A 20,576-nucleotide genomic window follows, 5' to 3' on the forward strand; every position below is an offset into this window, starting at 1 on the left:
CCAACATTTCCTAATTGTGTTCTTTCTTCTTTTTTGAATCTTTTGCAGTTAGGGCTTCAATAGGATCAACATGCTTAGTAGTGATGGTAGATTGTGCATGGTTCCAAGACCTAGGTGTAGCTTCATCAAACTTTTCCATGCAGGAAAGTTATCTCTATTAAGCTTGGGTACCTCTCTTTTTGACATCTTGATCTTTTGCTTCTAATACCTTCAAACTTGTGCTCTTAAGCAGTCTACTCTGATACCAATTGTTGGAGTTCTTTAGAATATTCAAGAGGGGGGTGAACTAGTTATCCAAGGTCCAAATGTACAAATAAAACTTTTCATAGGTTAGTGAACCCATATCCATAAAACATATTCATCATGTATGCATCCATTAGATCATATAATCACTTAAACTTGTAGGTTACTATCAAATCAACTTTGCAAAAAAGTAAGCATGAAACATAATAGATTCAATAACACATTTGGCAAAATGATTCAACATGGAAATTCAAGTTAAGAAAAACCACCTGTAACATGCTACTCATTCTCACTCTTCTAAAGTGATGCCCTGTGAAAGGAAAACTCTGTTAAAGGTCACAATACACACTATTAAATATGACCTAGTTAGAGGATTTGAATCACCCTATTAGGAGTGAGCCTTGTTAGAGGACTTTAGATCATTCACTTGGAATGTCACCCGATTAAAGGATTTACAAATGACTATTAGTTCAACCTTAATTCAAAGGATTATTCCTCGACTAGTATAATGATTAGAAAGTAATAGAAAGGCTTGATCTGATAACAACTTACACTCACTCACAGATTACAGATCTATGTTTCAGTTCTCTATTAAGCTTGGCTTTGACACAATTTAGCTCAGATAACTTGTTCACCCTTCAAGATTTCATACCTTAAGCCTTCTTGCCATGCTTTCCAATAGTAGTCTCTTCTATTCATTCTCTGAGTGAAGCAATACCTTAGACCTCTTGTCTAACTTATATTCTCCAACATTGATCAACCTTGCTTCTAACTAGCCATATCTATAAATATAAAATTAAGATATTATTTTTTTCATCCTCCATCATCCATTTTAGGGTTAGGTAGGATTAGGTAGGATTCAATGACTCTACACATCTTTTCATTTTAGTCCCTTCTAGAAACTTCTCCTTTAATCCTCTTTGAATTTTCCTAAAAATAGTTTATCATGAATTATGTGCCACCAACTCATTATAGTTATCTTCCACATGCTTCACAAAATTCAAGAAAATAAAATAGTTAGCTTAGATTCATCAAATCCATAATTTAACATGAATACTGGCACTCAACATCAATATGCTATCACTTAGCTTCCATATTGTTCTTCTGCTCATCATATAACTCAACAAATACTAATATTTATTGGTGCTCAACATCAATTAAACTTTACTTGGTTTACACTGTATGACTTGATATACACTGAAATTTGGATTTGCTTGGCTCCAACTAATTTTTTGCTTGACTTGCACTAGCTTTTCTTGGCATCTACTATCCACTCGGTCAAGCTTGGTAGAATCAATTCTTCTTACTTATTCTTCTCGACTTTGTTAGTGTATCCAACCTTTACAACCTTAAGTAGATAATCAATGCACTATATCATCACTGTCTTAACTGATCTTTGTACTCCTTTTTACATACCATACATACCATTAAATAACTCATACCTAGGTGCCACACAATCCATTTGTAAGGGGAATTTAACAACATCAAAGGGAAGAAGTGAATAATGTGAACAATTTTATAAAGGTTCTTAATTAGCTAATAGGATATTATACAACAACGGATGATCTAAAAATTTAATGCCTAACATGTAAAATGAAAGCTGTTGGCTAAAAAACTTCCAAAAAATAGATAGGATCAAATTTGATTCCTACAATTTTATAGGCATGTGTGCATAACCTTGGCTGATATGGTTGGTGTTTACTACTTCCCTCCTTGTTCACATATATTGTGCATAATAAATTACAAATAAAAAAGTTTTATTATTCCTAAGTATTTTTCTATGTTGACTTGATTCAACACCTCATTTATTTCCACAAATTGGAATTATTAGTCTAACTTTATAGAATGGTTTCCAAAAAAATATCAAATCCATTGTAACATGACATGTCTAATAACAAATGATGGAAAATTTTTGAGTTGTTGCCAAATTATCTCTATGATCGATTGATTTTTAAACTATATTTTGGCCATGTGGATGATGCATACAATGAAATTGCTGGTCATATACCTTGTTTTGGACAAAAATTGTTAGAAATATTTAGAATAACTAAGAGGGGGAAATCAATTACTCAAGGTCCTTAAGTACCATTTGAATAATTAAACATAAACACTCACTTTTCTTCTTATCTTGGTGTTTCTTAGTCTCTATTGTAATGATAAAAATATTGTCTTAAACATAACTTGTCTTGCTTATGAAAACATCATCAAATATAAAAAATTCAATATAGATTTGACACTAGGATTTTATGTGGAAACCCAATTTGGGAGAATCCATTAGAAACATGTCACCACTTTTTCACTCTTTCAATGTGAGATCTATTAGGATTCAACTCTGTTAAAGGTTTACAATAAACACTATTAAATGTGATATGGTTAAAGGATTTAATCTTCTTGATAGGAGTGTCTTTGTCAGAGGACTTTGATCATTTTATTTATAATGTCACCTAGTTAAAGGATTTATAGAGACTATTAAGTATTTCAAATGAATATTAGGTCAACCTCTATTAAAAGGATTTCAACACAAACTATTTATAATGATTAGAAAGAAAAATAATAGGTTGTGATTTGTATGATTATAACTCACTTTGCAAGTTCAAATTATTGTTTAGTTCATGTGGTGATTCACTGATAAGCCTTTCATTGTCATCTCTATTTTGATTTTCTTGGTAACCGTTCAAGAAATCAACCTTCTCCTTTAACCAACACATAAGCCTTCTACTCATATTCACTTATCAACATCATCATATATGTAAGGAATATCCTTTAATTTTGCATTCACTCTCTCACTTGTGCATCTCTAATCAACTTACTACTATATGTCTCATTGTCATACCCACCACACACTACTTGTTTGAATATGTACCTCTTTAAATAAGAAATTCTTTCTTTACCATTTTTTAGGATTACCATAGATCTTAGGGTTTACGATCAGATTCAACATGATTCATTGTATCTGTCTATCTTCTTGCTTCCTCTAGAAACTTCTCTAGAATTTGTCTATTACAATTTTTTCTAATTCTCACCTTGAATTTAATGATCCAAATCATCAATCTTATCTTCAACATGGTTTACATCTCCTATGAAATCAACCAAGTTGACTAGATGTCCTAATTTTTTCAAATTTGTTCTCATACCATTACTTGACAATCTATATATTTTGACACTTGGTCATCATTGAAATACTTAGTCACTGGAAAACTTTGTGTTGGGTATCATTTATCTTTCTTGATTGTTACTAACACTCAATTAACACTAGATTTTCTCGGCACGTACTATGGCTTGGTTGATACTAGCATCACTTGACATTCCTTATACTTTTACTCTATTGCTCGACTTGGCTTAACTTTCTTAACACAAACAATCACTTTGCTTTATCACAGTCTATCTAATCAAAATTCTATTGTATCTTCCTTTTCAAAATTCAACCTTTCCTCTAGGTGCTATTTTTATGAGCAATTTCTCAAATCCTCTTCATTAATCAAATAGATTTGAAATTTAGATTAGGTAGCAATATGTCTTACATATAGATTTGACATCAATGAAAAAACAACAATTGTTCTAATTGTAAGTTTCCAAAAATCTCCCTCTTTGAAATTGATGGAAACATCTCTTCATCTCATTATTGGCAATATTCTGAACACATCAAATGTATCTCACTTGGTTGCAATACAATCCAAAGTATTTCTCCCTTTGAGATAATAATCTCTTTCCTGTATTCATATTCTCCTTCTCTAACTTTTGTATATCTCCGTCTTGCACTTTATCTTAGTATCTCTCTATAGATATCTCTCCTTCTTAGAGAAAAATCTCCATTTTTACTATATTATTTTATATCTCTCCCTTTTTATCTATACAATTCCAAAGACACTTAGCTTTCATAGCCTCAATCTCTTCATACATATCAAGTATGTAGATTTTTGATGTAGCAGTATCCTGGGATAGTTGGCTATTCTACATGATTACGAGATTTGGTGAGGTTGAGTGGACCTATTTGGGTCTTGGATAGTTAATTTTGATGTATTAAATAATAATTATAAGCCTTTAAAGGCATTTGATATTTAATTTCTATTAGAGGCTAACTTGTGGCTCTTCAAATATTTAATGTTAGGTTTATTTAATTTTTAGCATTCTAGGCCAACTTGTAGCTTATATTGGTATAAGTAGGGGTTGTGGTGAAGTCTTCAGTCATCATTCATCCATCTTGGAGAAGAGAAGGTGGTAGAGGAGCAATATTTTGAGAAGGCTAGTAGCTGAGGCTTGGGAAACAAGGAGATTGCTTGGTGGGCTTGCGAGCACAAGTTTAGATCTTCCTTGGAGGTTTCTACCATAGTGTAGATTTGGAATAGCTAGGGTTTAGATTGGGTCATGAAGAACTATTACTTTCTTTGTATTTGGTCATAACTGGGAAGGCCTTACGGTGCAACACATTGCATGTAATAGTTATTTTATGAATAAAGAGTTGTGATTTGGTATCAAAATTTGCATTGTTATTGCGTGGTTATTTGCTAGGGCTAGGAAATCTCCTTTGGGGATTCTCCTAACTTGCACTACATCAAGTTGTATTAGAGATAAGGTTTTTCTTGAGTGTGTAGACTAAGTGCCGAAGTTGATGCTATTTGCACCAAGGTTTTGTGAAGTGGATTTATTAGGGTTTGCAAAATTCTTGGAAGATGCCTCTGAGAAGACTGGACCCTAGGGATATTGATGATCTTAGTGATGCTATGGAAGAAAGGATATCAAAAAGGGTTAAAGAAGATTTTAGATCTAAAATAGAGGAAGTTAAAGCCACTTTCAAATTTTAGATGGCATTGATGAAGAGTGATATGATCATTGAGATCATAAGTGCTATAGGTGGTGTACCTTGGCATATGGGTATTGAAGATGGTTATGAGGAAGCTGCTAAAGACTTTGAATTTGATGGATCAAGTGGTGAGGCCATTACTAATCATGTGGAGAGACCTATGGGGAATAGGTTTGGTCAATTTTCCAGACCTGGATCTCACTTGAAGTTGAAGCATAAGATGGAGGTTTCTAATTTCTCAGGTTATTTGAATCCTAAAGACTTGATTGATTGGATTGGTGAATTGGAAGACTTCTTTGAGCTTTAGGATATTTAGGATCCACTTAGAGTAAGGTAGGTACAAACTAAGCTAAAGGGACATGCTACTCTTTGATGAAAGGAACTGCAAAGGGACAGAGAAGAGAAAGGTGAAATGAAGATCACTAGATGGAGATTGATGGTGACTAAGTTAAAGGTAGTTCATTCCTATTGATTATGAACTTGAGTTGTTTAAAAGGTTACAAAATTTGAAGTAGAAGGATATAATTGTGAAAGATTATACAGAGGAGTTCTACAAGTTGACTATTCAGTTTGGGCATAGAGAATTGTTAAAGGAGAAGGTAGCATGGTACATTAATTGTTTGAGATTCAATATTCAGGATGAGGTTGGTATGCTAAATATTTCTTAAGTTAAGGATGCTTATCAATATGCTTTGAGAGCAGAGGAGAAGGTAAAGAGGAAGAATGAAGGTGGTTTTTGAGGGAAGGAGAAGTAGGATAGCTCAACACAAGCTAAATTGAGTGTAGAAGTTGAACCAAAACCTATTGAACAAAAAAGAAGAATAGGTGGAGGTGGGTTTAGAGGTAATTGTTTTAGGTGTGGTCAAGAAGGGCATAGATCTTTTGAATGTATGATTAGAAGGACAACTATTGTTGTGAATGAGGTTATAGTCTAGGATAGTTAGCTTGAGCAAGGAGAAAGTTTGTTGACTCAGTGAATATTGGTTGGTGAGAGGACACTGGTTTCTTGTTAGAGGACAACTTTGTTCAAGACTTGTTGAAAGTCTAGTGGTAAAGTCAGCAAGGTGATTGTAGATGGCGGTAGTATGGATAACCTTATTATTGAGAAGATGGTTCAAAAAATTTGTTTGAAGAGAGTGAGACATCCTTATCCTTATAGGATCAAATAGTTCCAAGGTGAGCATGCTTTGGAAGTGGAGCAGTGCCTTGTTGATTTCCAAACTGGGTAATACAAGGATCAAGTGTTGTGTGATATTGTAGACATGAATAGTTGTCTTGTGTTGCTTGGTAGACCTTGGTAGTATGATTACAAGGCTATGCATAGTTGTGTCAAGAATATATTTACAATTGATAAAGGAGGAAAGAAGCATTCCCTAATTCTTTTACAGAATGAAGAGTTTGGTAGAAGGTATTGGGAGCTGAGTTGAGTTGGCAGATTCTGAAAGGGTTGATGATCAGTGTGGACTAAAAACCTATGGAACACCAATGATTGAGGTGAAGAAGAAAAAGAAGGGAAAGGGAAAGAGTGTACAAGTTGAACACTTGGAGGAGATGTATGGGAAGAACTAGTTTGGGATTTATGTGTTGAATCCTAGAAGATGTTCTTCTAGCTACTGAGAACATCTTTTCGCACTTAGGGAGTCTGATGCAGGAACATCTCGGGGAAGTTGGCTATCCTAAATGATTAAGGGATTTGGTGGGTTTGAGTGGACTTATTTGGGTCTTGGGTAGTTAATTTTTATGTATTTAGTAATTATTGTAAGCCTTCAAAGGCATTTGGTATTTTATTTCTATTAGAGGTTGACTTGTGGCTCTTCAAGTATTTAATGTTAGGTTTATTTAATTTTTAGCATTCTGGGCCAACTTGTGGCTTAGATTGGTATAATTAGTGTTGAAAATATAGATGGAGTAACTAAGAGGGTGGGGGGTGGGGTGTGGTGAATTAGTTACCATAAAAACAAATCCATAGATTTCTTAGATGTCTTATAAAACTAGTTATTGTTGTCACTTAGTAGCTATACAAAAAAATGCTATAACTCGGTAGATGTAGTATATGTTAACTTTAATAAGAACTTAAACATTTACAGTGATTAACATGCATGCATAAAAGAAATAACATGAACACATAAGACACCAAATTTAACATGGAAACCCAATATGGGAAAAAGTGCCATGTAACTAGCTACTGATTAGGAGCCAACCTTGTTAAAGGTTACAAAACACACTGTTAGATGTGACCTTGTTAGAGGATTTAATCACCCTGTGAGGAGTGGCCTTGCTAGAGGAATTTAGAAAAATTCAATAGAATGGTCACCTTGTTAGAGGATTTACAAAATGGTTGCTAAACCAACTTTGTTAAGAGATTTAGAAATCACTACTACAATGGTGAGAAAGTAACAATGAAGTGACTTGAATGAGATGCAACTGAATTGCTGATATAGATATTTGTTCTACTTCACTAGATCCTCTCTGATCGAATACAAATTTGCTGCTCCTCAAGGATATTTGATCCTTCTTCAAAATTTTCTCACACTTTCTTCTTCACACAATCAACACACTTGCATGCTCATTCATTACACTTTAGAATTCACAACTTGACCTTTTATTTATACCTTACAAATTGTCAAGTCGGCTCATTTACAAGTTACATTTATCAATAATCATTACATTAGTCAACTACAATTATTACATGAAATAATTAAACTTTATTTCCCAAAATAATGAAATCCTTCATTGGCCTACCCTGCTTGGTAAACATTGTTCCAAAACTAATTTCTAGTGTTAACCAATTGAAGCTTGGTGAACACTGCGAAATCTGCAAAATCTTTTGGAGACTGAGTGAACTCGGTAAGCACTGAGTTTCCTTTGCTAACCTTGTGAGCTTGGTTACCACTGACTTCTACCACAAAATCCTTCAATGCTTGAGTGAGCTCAGTAGAAATTGTTTCCATAGAGTAATTTCTAGGAATGCTCCATAGACTTTGGAATTTGCTTTGCTAATCAATTGAGCTTGGTAGACTCTATCTACTGATTGATATGGCATTTGTGTAACATCAAAGACAACACACAACTGAAAAATTTTATCCAACAAATATGGGTTGTGGTGAATTCTTTAGCCATCATTCATCCATCTTGGAGAAAAGGAGGTGGTAGAGGAGATTTTTTTTGAGAAGGCTAGTAGCTGAGGCTTGGGAAACAAGGAGATTGCTTGGTGGGTTTACGAGTACAAGTTTAAATCTTTTTTGGAGGTTTTTACTAGATTGTAGATTTGGACTAGCTAGGGTTTATATTGGATCTTGAGGAATTTTGTAAAACTATTACTTGCTTTGTATTTGACCATAACTGAGAAGGCCTTACAACCTGACAAATTGCATGTAATAGTTATTTTATGAATAAAGAGTTGTGATTTGGTATCATATCTTGCACTAATATGTAGGATATTTTTATTAGCACATGTGATGCAATGCACCTTGCCTCCTTAAGTAGCTTTATTTAGGGGAATCACCCCTAATTTACCTCTAACATATTTATGAGCATTCTTAGGTAATGCTTTTGTAAATATGTCAACAATCTAATCCTTGGTGTGCACATATCCTAGTTTCATTTCTTTTCCTTGAACTGGTTCCCTCAAGTAGTGATACTTGATAGCAATATGCTATGTCTTAGTGTGCATCACTGAATTCTATAGCACTTGTGTTATCACAATAGATAACTACTAGATTTGTAATTTCTTCTTTCATATCTTTCAATAATTACTTTATCCATATAATATTAGAATAGTTCACTGGAACTACCACATACTCAGCTTTAGCTATTGATTGGGAAATACAATTTTGTTTCTTGCTTGTCCAGAACACCAATCTCTTTCTTAGCAAGAATGCACCTCCACTAGTGCTTTTTCTATCATTAATATTTCCTGCACAATCTGAGTTAGTGAATACCTTTAGTTCAAATTTATCATTTCTATTGTAATACAATCCATAGTCTTTTGCACCTTTCAAATATCTCATTATCCTTTTCTCTTCCATCATGTGAATTTATTTAGGATTTTCTAAAAATTTAGCGACTATGCCAACTGCTAAAGCAATATTTGGTTTGTTGTGAGCAACATACTACAATTTACCAATCATGGATCTATATAAGGTTTGGTTCACTTCAACAGATTCATCATTGTTAGATTGCTTATGTTTTGTAGACATAGGTGTACTCAATAGTCTTGAATCTTCCATACGAAAAGTCTTTAGTATCTCCTTGATGTATTTGGATTGAGTAATAAAAATAGAAAACTTAATTTGACATACTTGTAATCCAACAAAGAATTTTATTTCACCAAACATAGACATTTCAAATTCCTTCTTCATTTCATTGGAAAATGATTTGCACAATACTTCTCTTCCTCCAAATATAATACCATTAATAAAAATTTTAGATAATAGTACTTCATTATTTTTACCATTCTTCAAATATAGATTATTGTTATCATTTTTCCTTTCAAAACCAACCTTTACAAAATAGTTATTTAACCTTTCATACCATTCTCTTGGGTCTTATATTAATTCGTAAAGGGCTTTGTTTAGTTTACATACCATGTTCTTCATTTTTGGATCTACAAATCCTTTAGGTTGTTATATGTATACTTCTTCCTCAAGTATACCATTTAAAATTGCAGATTTTACATCCATTTGATATACCTTGAAATTCTTTTAGTTTGAATAGGCAAGCAGAGTTCTAACTCCTTCAAGTCTTGCTACAGGAGAAAAAGTTTCTCCATAATCAAATCCTTCTTGAATGTAACCCTTGCATACTAGTCTTGCCTTGTTTCTTGTTACTCCTCCATTTTCATTGAGTTTGTTCCTAAAAACCCACCAATGATATTTTTGTCTTTAGGTCTTGGCAAAAAAGTCCAAGTATTGTTCTTCTCAATCTTGTCAATTTTTCTCGTTCATTGCTTGAATCCAATATTCATTGTCTAAAGCATATTTTACTATTTTGGGGTCAAATTCACAAAGTGAGCATGTATCATCGTTGAGTCATTTTCTTGTCATAACACTTGATTCAACATCACCAATGATTTTCATAGGTTTGTGATATCTTCTCACATATTTTCCTAGCATAGGTAGATTCCTTCTTGGTTCCTCTATAGGTTCATTTGGATAAATAATCTCAAGCTCATTTTATATTTCTTGTTCAAGTTCTAGTTTATGCTCTACAACCTTGAAATTTTCTATCTAGTGGTTGGCGTTCTCTATCTATGACTCAGCATCTTCAATTTGTTAATTGACACACACTCTCTGCTAATTGATAATTTGTATTTGTACTTCCTTATTGCTTGTCTGCTGAGAGTTTGTATCTTTATTTTCTTATTCATTAGGAGTGCTAGGATCATCATCATCCACATAGATGAATGCATTTTATTCTTTAGGTTATTCTTTGCATGCATTTTCACTTCTTTCTGTAAACTCATCAACTTTCACATTTGCACTTTTTAAAACTTTGTTAGTGTTAGAATTGAAACACTTGTAAGCTTTTCTCTTGGTGGAATATCCTAGGAACATAGTACCTTCATCACTTTTTGCATCAATTTTTGCATTCCTATTATCTTATGTATATAACATCTACTTCCAAAGATTTTGAAATATTTCACATTGGGAGCATATCCATATCATAATTCAAAAGTTGTAACATTTGTACCTGTTGTGTTGTCATTTTCCATGATGTTTAATGACATGAATCCTTTCAAACTCCTCTCTTGAAAAGCTAATCTGGGATCAACTCCAAGGTTTTAGGGAATCTTGTGACCTACTAGAATCTGCTCAGTTGAAGATAAATGTGTTTTTTCATAGGGAGGCCTTTTTGGTTCTAACAATTTCGAATAAGATGTTCAATCTACTTGTTTCAAAATTAACCACAAAAGAGATATGTTTTTGGTATTTTCTGTTTTTATGATGAAATGCAATTTTAACAATGCAAATATATGAATTCCTAATTTAACCAAGTGTTAGCAAAGAAAATAATAAAGATAAGGTAACAAGAGATGAAAGAGAATAAATTGAAAGAAAAATTCTTAACAGACATAAACCATGGTAACAACACATCTGTGAGTTAAATCATTGAAAAGATTGGGTAGGAATCCAATGAAAATAGGAGCACTGCTTCCTCCAATCCATTGATGCAATTGCTAATGGAAAATCAGTAAAAATTGAAAGTTATTTCACTTCTTATCAAATTTCAAGGCCATAGAAAGTTTGCTCATGTAAGACAAGAAGCTATTTACGAAAAATAGGGTGATCTCTTCTCCAACTCAGTACATCTACATAATTTATCAACACATGACAAACACTAGAACTAAAAGATCACACAATCAAATCAACACAACAAAACCATTGGCTCCATTATTATCATGAACAAGAATCCACAAAAATAACACACTCCAGTAAGAATAACTACACTCAGAATGAGAGCACCAATACATATATTATTGCATCAAAATAATGGCCTAGAATACATGTTATGTTCCTAAATTTATAAGAAATCATCTCCACGATTTGTGTTGAGAGTGAGAGATCTCTTCATGCAAATATATTCTTAAAACTAATAAAATAAATCTAATTATATACAAACTAACTCTCTAAATTGTGCTAAGTAGGACTCCACCCTTGCTTATATCAATTAATGGGTGCATGAGTCTTTACATGTCTTAACACAAAGAAAGAAGTAGTAGATAAGAAGAGGGAAGTTGCAAGAGGATATGAGAGTTATTGGAAACTCTAAAAATGGAAGCTCAACCTTATTGAGCATTTGTAGGAGCTAAAGTACTACCAAAATGCATTTTTGATGCATGAAAAGCTCTAAATTTGGAACTGGCAGTTAACTTGTTGACACACCTCCAGAATAGTGCACCTTGGTGGTAGGCTCAAAAATTGAAGATTTTCCCAAGTGTCAAAACTAAATTTCTATCTTTTGGGTTTTCTTCCCCTTTATACTAGAGCTATGTCTGGATGCTTGCTCTTGAATTTCAATACAATCTTCATTACTTGGGAAGCTTATGGAAAATCCAATGCTTTATACTTATCTTTAACTATCTGCCAATAGTTACTAATCTCCATACAAATATCTACAAAATAATCTAGTTTAGTGTCCAACTCCAATAGTACCTCTTCCATCCTAAATGCTTGTTTGATATCCTCTTTTGATGAAGCATCTTCAAAGGTTTTTCAAAGCTATTGAACCACTGATTATACTAGAATAAATTTAGTCCTTGACTCATCTTAAAAAATATCAAGGCAGGCATCATTTTAATACTTCTCAACTTCCAAAATCTGCTCTTGTCTTTGATCTTTCAACTTCTGAATATCTTTGTGAAATCCTTCCATTACCTTATTCTTTGCATCTATCTTTTCAATCCAATCTTCCAATTTATCAATCTCATCCATTGTATACACCTCTATGAGTGTACGATACCTTTGACCCTTTATCATTTGAAACACTTGAAGGTCTTTTCCCCAGGTATGTACTTCATCCATCAGCCCAAAATCTTGGTCCAATATGGATACCCATTTATTTGCATTATTTTGAAAATGTGTAATAGGTTCAAATTAGCCTATATAATTTTTACACCTTTATCCTCAAAATTATCATGCAATTTTTGACATGCACCCAAAAATGAATCTAAATGTACAATTTCCTTTTCTCTCCTCTCTAATGTTGCAACAAGAGTGATTTTTGGATTATCTAGGTCAATGGGACCCACAACTCCATGCAAATAGCCTCTCAAGAGATCATTTTTCTTCCTCAACATCACCAATTTTGACTCATATATGTCCATTTGCTTCAAAACCTCCTTCACTCCTATAGTGATCAAAAGTTTAGTAGTGTCTACCATGGGCTTTCCTAAGAGGATCTCCTTGATTTGGTAATCACTAGGAGTCAAATCCTTGATGTTAGCATGTAGAGGAGGGATGGAAATATGTGCAAACAAGTCCTAATCTTGGTTCTTCATTATGAAAGCCAATGTTTGCGCACCACCCATAGATGGCTTAGGCTACTTGATGGCTTCCACTAGCTCATCCATACTCTCCTCTTCATTCAAGTTTAGTTGCCTCTTTTATCTAACCATAACCTCCCTCTTTAGCCAGGCTAGTGTAGTGCCCATAGGAGACATGTATTTGGCTAAAGAGGGAGTTTGACTTGCAAGCCATTTTCCCTTATCCCTCTTTTCCAATGTCTTCTCCTTCTAAGAGAGATCTATATTAAGAGTTTTTGTATTTTTTGTAGCTATAGCTCTTGCCTCTATACCCTAAGAAGTTTTCTAAGGTTATTCAAGTATTTGCCCCCTCCTATAATACTTCATCAATAGATCTTTGTTCCAACTCTTCTCCATGTACTTCTTGTTCTTGTTCTTCATTGATTGGAGGAAGGGGAGTGGCTAAACCTTTATCTACGAATGAAAAGTTCTTAAATGGTGGGGGTGATGTACTTAGAAACCCTTGTGATTGAGGTGGAATTTGGTTCCAATCCTCTCCTAAAGGTTGGTTTCTAGGTGTATCTTGTATCTTATTACCCAACATTTCAATTCCCATAGGCATAAAATCAAAATTAGATATGTTGAAGACATTTGTTTTTTGCCCTTCGTACTCACCAATCCACTATTATTGCTCATCTTCAGAAATAGTATCCTAAATATAGGTTCCTTGGAATAGATGGCAGAGTTATGGTCAAGCTCCTTCTTCTCTCTTCTGTTGTAGCCTTAGCTAAATGAGTCCTTTGACCCAAGGGAGATTATCTTCTTCTTCTTTATCATCTACCTCAGGGATGGTTTTGTAGACACCTAAAATTGTCCAAATCCCATTTCCTAGCCAATTAAATAGATATTTATTATGTATTTAATTAGCCTACATTTAATTAAATAAATTTGCATTTTTTTAATTATATTCGTCTTTCCTTGATTTAAATAAACTAAGGTTTATTTAAATATTAGCCTTTCAACTTGAATCTTAACCCATTCACTTTAATTAAGTACTTCATTTACTTAATTAATCCCTTTCCTAATCCCACTTGGATTTAAATATTACATTTAATCCTATTTGAGCACATTTAATCCCTTTCCTACTCTTTCTTTCTTGCCAAATAAGTAGGTTGAGAAAAGCTAAAAAAAGGTGGGGCGGGGGGGGGGGGGGGGGCTTATTTTTTTTCATTTGTATTCTTTATGCATTTTAAACATATATATCTAAATTATTTTTACAATTAAAAAAAAAAAAAAATTGGGCTTCATGTTTGTTAATTTATATATGTTAGTTTAAAAAATCAAAAAACTTCAAAAAATATTAAAAAAAAAAAAACATTTTAACAATCAATTTTTTTTGCTCCCCTAGGTGGCACACCCACAAGCTCCACTAGTAGCAACACCCGTGAGTGCCCCTACCCATTCGTAACCACCAGCCTCTGCAACTCTCAACGCTCCACCGAGTGTAGAAACTCACAACCCGCCCTACTCCCTTCCACCCACGACCAGTTCTCCCCATCGCTAACCAACGCATCCCCTGCTCTGCCACAGTGCCACCCCCTGCAAAGCCCTCCCCGACTACAACAATGCACCACTCCACATGAAACTCCATGTTGCCCTGCAACAATGCACTGCTCCACGTAAAACTCCACGCCACCTGCTCTATAAATGCACTGCCTCTACCCATCCTCTGCCTGCTTCCTATTTCCCGCTAACCCTGCAGCCATTGCCCAAAGTCACTGCCTTTGCTCAACCTCTTGTGCCCTACTCAGCCCACTCCCTGCCACTGCCAACCCTAACTCCCACCTCTGCGCGTAGCGCCTCCACTTTCGCTTCTGCCGTGACCTATTCCTCCCCTCTCGTAGCCTCTATTGCCTGTATCCCTCCCTTCGCCCATGGCTTCAAACCCTCACACTAGCTCAACCTTCCTCCAACCACCATTCCCACCTCCTCTCTCGTGACTGCTCCCCGTTGTCTCTACCTCTACACTCCAGAGTCCCCGCAACGTCCATTTCTCTCACCTCTACTGGTCGCCATTTTTTCCACCTCTGCCAACTGTTTCTCTTGCCTCCACCACTCCCGAAAACCCCTCCTTCACCATCTGCCTTCTTTAAAAAAGCAAAACATTTTATTTTTTATCTTTACAAAATAAAAGTATTGATTTGTTCTTTAATGTTAAATGTTATTTAATGTTATTTTTACAAAATAGACTTTATCTATTTTTTTTACTAGAACATCTAGATTTTTTTTTTCCTGACGTGTCTCTAACTATCAAATTTAACCTCACAGGTTAGTGACATCATCATTGCATCAGCAGTCCACATGCCCTTTTAGATCAGAAGGAGTAGCCTTTGGTGTTTTGCTCATAACTTGAGCATACAAGCTCCCTTTTTGCAAAATGAATTATCGTCAGAAAGTTGATTCCAAGCCCATTACGCTGATGTTGTTTTCATGAGATTTTGATGCTATTTATATCTCTATTTTTTCTATCAAAGATGAAACTTTGTGCTAACACTTTCATTGAAGGGTTTTCAATGCACTAACATGTGTTTTTGCAGGGATATTTTCTCACTAACCATATTGCTTGCAGGTTTTTCTTGAAATTTTCTTTGGGGGAATGAACTTGTATGCTTAAACACTTATCTTTGAATGCATGGTTAACGCTCAAACTCAATCTTGAATGCATGATTAATTGAACACTTTTGCTTTGGAATGAATGATAACATAACCTTGCATGTCTAAGGATCAATGAACATTGCAGTACACATTTCATTTTGGTGTTTAAAATGAACCATCACTCAATCTTGAATGCATAAATAGAATTGATCTTTCCTTATTGAATTTTCTTATGTTGATGATGCTCAATTTATTTATGTTTGCGAACTCTTGATTTGTATGGCGTTGTCAAGTTGGAAAGAACATTGTATGCTATAAACACATGTGTCTGCAAAGTAGATTACAAAACCTAAAGTTTCACTAAGGCCACTTATGTATTCTATCCCCTCACACCTTTGGGTGATCTTGGGTGCACAAGAAATAAGTGGTCTTGATTTTACCTTTTTAGGAGGCCTGCTTGGGAATTTCATCACCCTTTGGGATGACCTCAACTCTAGTGTTTTGGCAGAGTATAAAAATTGGGAGGTGAATCGAAAGACACCTCTCTTGGAAGTAAAATCTTGTCACTCTTGGCTAAGCCCCAAAGAACTTTATACCTTTGGGAAGTGAAGGAGGAGATTTGGGTACCATCTCCCCCTGACTATGTGGTAGTATTTTCTTTCATCTACAAATTTGGGCCTCACATACCTTGCGTATATCGAGGATGCCCTTTAGTTGATCCTTGTACATCCTAGTTGAAGCCATGTAGGATTGTTGGTGTGTTTGACATTCTTGAGTGTTTTAAACACACTTGCCTTGTATATATTTCCTTGTTTGATTTTGCATCTCAAAGTTCAAAAATCCAAAAACATCATAAAACATAAAAATCCAAAAAATCATAAAAGTTCAAAAATCCAAAAAAAAATTAATTTTTTTTTTCAAAAACAAAAAAAACAAGTCTTGGTCTGGGTTTCCCTAGTCAAGTTTTTCGCATCACTTCCACATCACTTCTTTCCATCACAATCATCACCCTCATACATATCTTTTCTTCATCATTCAAACCATTTCCTTGATGTCTTAATCATCTCTACTTGTCCAAATCATTTCCTTGTCATTCAATCTCATTCCTCATCTTCATCCACCCATCCAAAAGTCTTCCAACCTAGCATCCATCGACCATATCTCCCTCCCACCCACACCACCACCTTAATCCAAACCTTTTCATAAGTCATTATCCTCCATTCTCCAATCCAATTCATCCTTCTTTTCACTACCCTACCAACATCTAGGAGAAAATAATAAAAATTCCTTGAAAATAACAAAGAAAAGAGACATAAATATCAAGGGATACCATTGATGTAACTAGATACTTGAGTCCTCCCTTCATTTTTCTATCCAATGTCTTCCACTTCCACTTATCCTTCCATTCACTTTTCCTCTTCCACTTGCACTCTACACTGGGGGCAAGCTCCATCTATACCACATTGCCTTATACATCTTCCATGCTTCCATCCACCATTCATCATCCTTTTCCATCTTTGATCTTGACTTTCACTTTCCTTTCATCCATCCATATGCACTTTCCATATCCCTTGCGCATTATCCATACATTATCCTACATACTTCCATAATCCTTTCATATATTTGATCTTGACATGCTATCCATATCTTTCCTCCCATAGTCCTTGTCATGTTCATTTCATCCATTTTCTATCCATACTCCTATATACTTCCAACCTTTTTTCATATGTCCTTGGTCTTGGTTATCCCTTCCATTTCATCCACTTTGTAGCCCACATTGTATCCATACTCTCCATATCCCTTATTCATTCCCCTTTCATACCCATGCTCATGATCCATACTAGAGGCACAATAACACAATGTTCATACATTCTTTGGAAGAACACATGCCTTCTCTTCCTCTATACACTAGCCTTCGTACCACCCTTCCATTTTCATTCATCCTTTCCCATCATATTTTCTTCCATTTTCCTATCCTTGGTATGGGGCATTGGGACTCCTTTGAAACATGGTCCTTGGCTCTGCATTTTCTACTACCATATCATTTGGTCCACTCATACCCTTTCACCATTCCTTTCATCCACCAACTCACATTTCTTTTCCTCCATTTACCATCCCTTGGTTATCCCTTGTCATTGGTTCTAATCTATTCCACCTTCCATCAATTTGTACTTCTTCCAATTCAATTCCATCAATTCATTTTTCCTCTAAATCTCATCATATTCCCTTCTTCTAATCATTTCATTCAAATCATTTCCATAATCAACTCCATTTTTTCCATCTATTTGCATATATCTTGATCAAATTTCTAGTCTTCCATTCAACACGTTTTCCTCTAGAAAACATTTCTCATTTTATCTCTTGCATCCCCCTTCCATTTCAATTCAATTCATCCATTATTTTATCATATCTTATCCACATTCTTCTATTTATCTCATGACACTGAGCTTTAACCCTATCAAATTGAGCTTATCAAAATAGTGATTGCAAACAAACTTACACAAATTCACACTAAGACTAAATGACTTAAGAACATTGTTCCTTTCACACTATTGCCAGTGAACAATCATAAATATTTCAATACAATTCAATCAAACAATCAATTTTTGCCTTACAGGATGAATCCTTCCTACACAAACTTAACAAATTTTACTATCAGACTCATGTTCATGGCAAGAACTGTGGACTGAATGACTACTTGGTCATAGGGTCTTTTTGTTGATTTTATCTTTGTATGTCAACGATAGCCTCCCCATTTGTGCCTCGATCTTCAATATCTTGGTATCATTTGAATTTTTTAACCTGATTACACATGTCATTTTGTAATATGATCTATTTTCATGGTTCTTTAGCACATCTTTGTCAACTTTTGTGTTGTGGTTATGCATTTCTCACTGGGGGCAATGAGTTAGCACACTTTCCACCAAGATCCATAACAAGACTTTGGGTGTGCTTAGACCTCTCTAGTGTGTATATGTCATTTGTTCCATCATGACTTAGAAACCTACATCTATTGTGTTGAGAGTCTAGTCCATGCAAAGGCATATTGTCATCTATGCTACTATAGAATTTGATGCATAATTCCTCTTGCAATATCAAAATAAGGTGTGCTCTCATATGGAAACAACTGAATCTCATGAATTCATGTAGTTAAGTTGCATTTAGATTAATCATTATCCACTTCACCCCGTTTCACGTCAATCTTACCACCAAGTCATGCAAGGCCTTCTTTTTGAGCCCTTTTGTTTCCCTTTTCCTTATGTGTCTATTTTTGAGAAAATGGGGCAAAATATATTCCCTTTTCACCCCATTTCCTCGATGGGGCACCCTCCTCCCCTATCGTCGCTTTGACACAACTCCTAGGACTCCTATCCTTCTCTAGGGCAACCTATATTTTTTTTCTTTGATATAATGTCATCCTAACATCACATCAAAGAGGGGCAAAATGTAGACACTTAAAATCATCCCTAAACACTATATTAATATTTCCCATGACATTGTAATTAATTATTAATTAATTAATTATAGTTGTCACATTCTTCTACTTATTTAATTAAATTAATTTAATTAAATGAGTTCATTCTCCTAAGTATTTAAATTTAATTCAAATACTCCTAGCCTTAATGTGTTAAATTAATTTAACACATGATCCTCCATCATCCCCTTTTTAAATAAATTTTGTTTATTTAATCCTCACATCTTATTAATTCCTCTAAATCCATACTTAAGCCTAACCTAGAGCCTAGCCTATAACCATCATTTTCATCCTCTTAAGCCTACATCTTCTTTAATCCCACTTAATCATCCTAATCTCCTTCGTAATCCACTTCATTAGTCTAAGAGTGTGCTCACACATGTGTGAGATGGCATGACTACACACTCCCCTTTGCACTCTTGTCTCCCACTCTTCTTCTCAAGTTTTCTCACAAATGTGTGAGCAAACTTTGAATTCTTGACCATTTGCATGGCTTGCATGTCACCTTATGTGGCACCTACATGGATGCCACCTCACCAAGCCCTCCCTTGAGCATATAAATAGAGGCCTTGTCTTAGACATTTACATCTTCCATTATTGCATTGTTACCATGTTGGTTTGAGATTTGAGCTTGCATTCATAGTTTGAGTTTTCATGGTAGTTTGAGCTTGCATTAGTAGAGTTTTCATGGTGATTTTTAGATGCATACTAACTATTTGGTAGCTGGTTTAGGTTCTCATTTGTATGGTTTAGCTAGTTTTCTTTTGCATTTACATTTCCATTGCATTTACATTTTAGTGTAGTTTGCCTACTAGTTAGCTTGCTTGGTTGTATTTCATTTCCATCCTTGAATGTCTTCAAGTATGGCTTTCTCCATAACCATTTCTTAAGGTATTCTTCATCTCATGTAGCCTAGGTTCATATTTCATCATTACTCACACTTGCACATCCACTCAAGAGATTCAATACTTTGTTGTGTTTGGGAGAGCACACCAAACATACCCTCCATCTTAACACACCAACAATGCCTCTCATCGGTGCCCTTGTTGAGCTATAGAGGTGGCTAGAGGATTTGGTTTGTTGGCTGCTTAGAGTTGCAAAACTCAAGCAAGCATTAGTTAGTTAATGTTCCTTCATTTTTGTGTCTTTGATTCATATTTGAGGTTTTTAACTAATGTTTGTTTGTTGATTCATGCTCCCAATAGGTCACATTTTCTAGAACACATTTTGGCACGCTCGATGGGACCCACTTCACGGGTTCAAACTAACTATCTAAGGTGTTTTTGAGTATTTTGTGAGCTTGTAGGTTGAAGAAGCACTTGGAGATCAAATCTTATGAAGAGCCTCTAAGCGAGCCATAAAGCCCACCATCATGTTTGGAGCTCATAAGGGAAGCTTTTTGACATATAACACTCTATATTTTATTTCTTATTGCTCTA

The sequence above is a fragment of the Cupressus sempervirens genome, chromosome 4 (assembly GCF_028749045.1).
Source record: "Cupressus sempervirens isolate cs-2001-9-10 chromosome 4, ASM2874904v1, whole genome shotgun sequence".
NCBI classification, from domain to species: domain Eukaryota; kingdom Viridiplantae; phylum Streptophyta; class Pinopsida; order Cupressales; family Cupressaceae; genus Cupressus; species Cupressus sempervirens.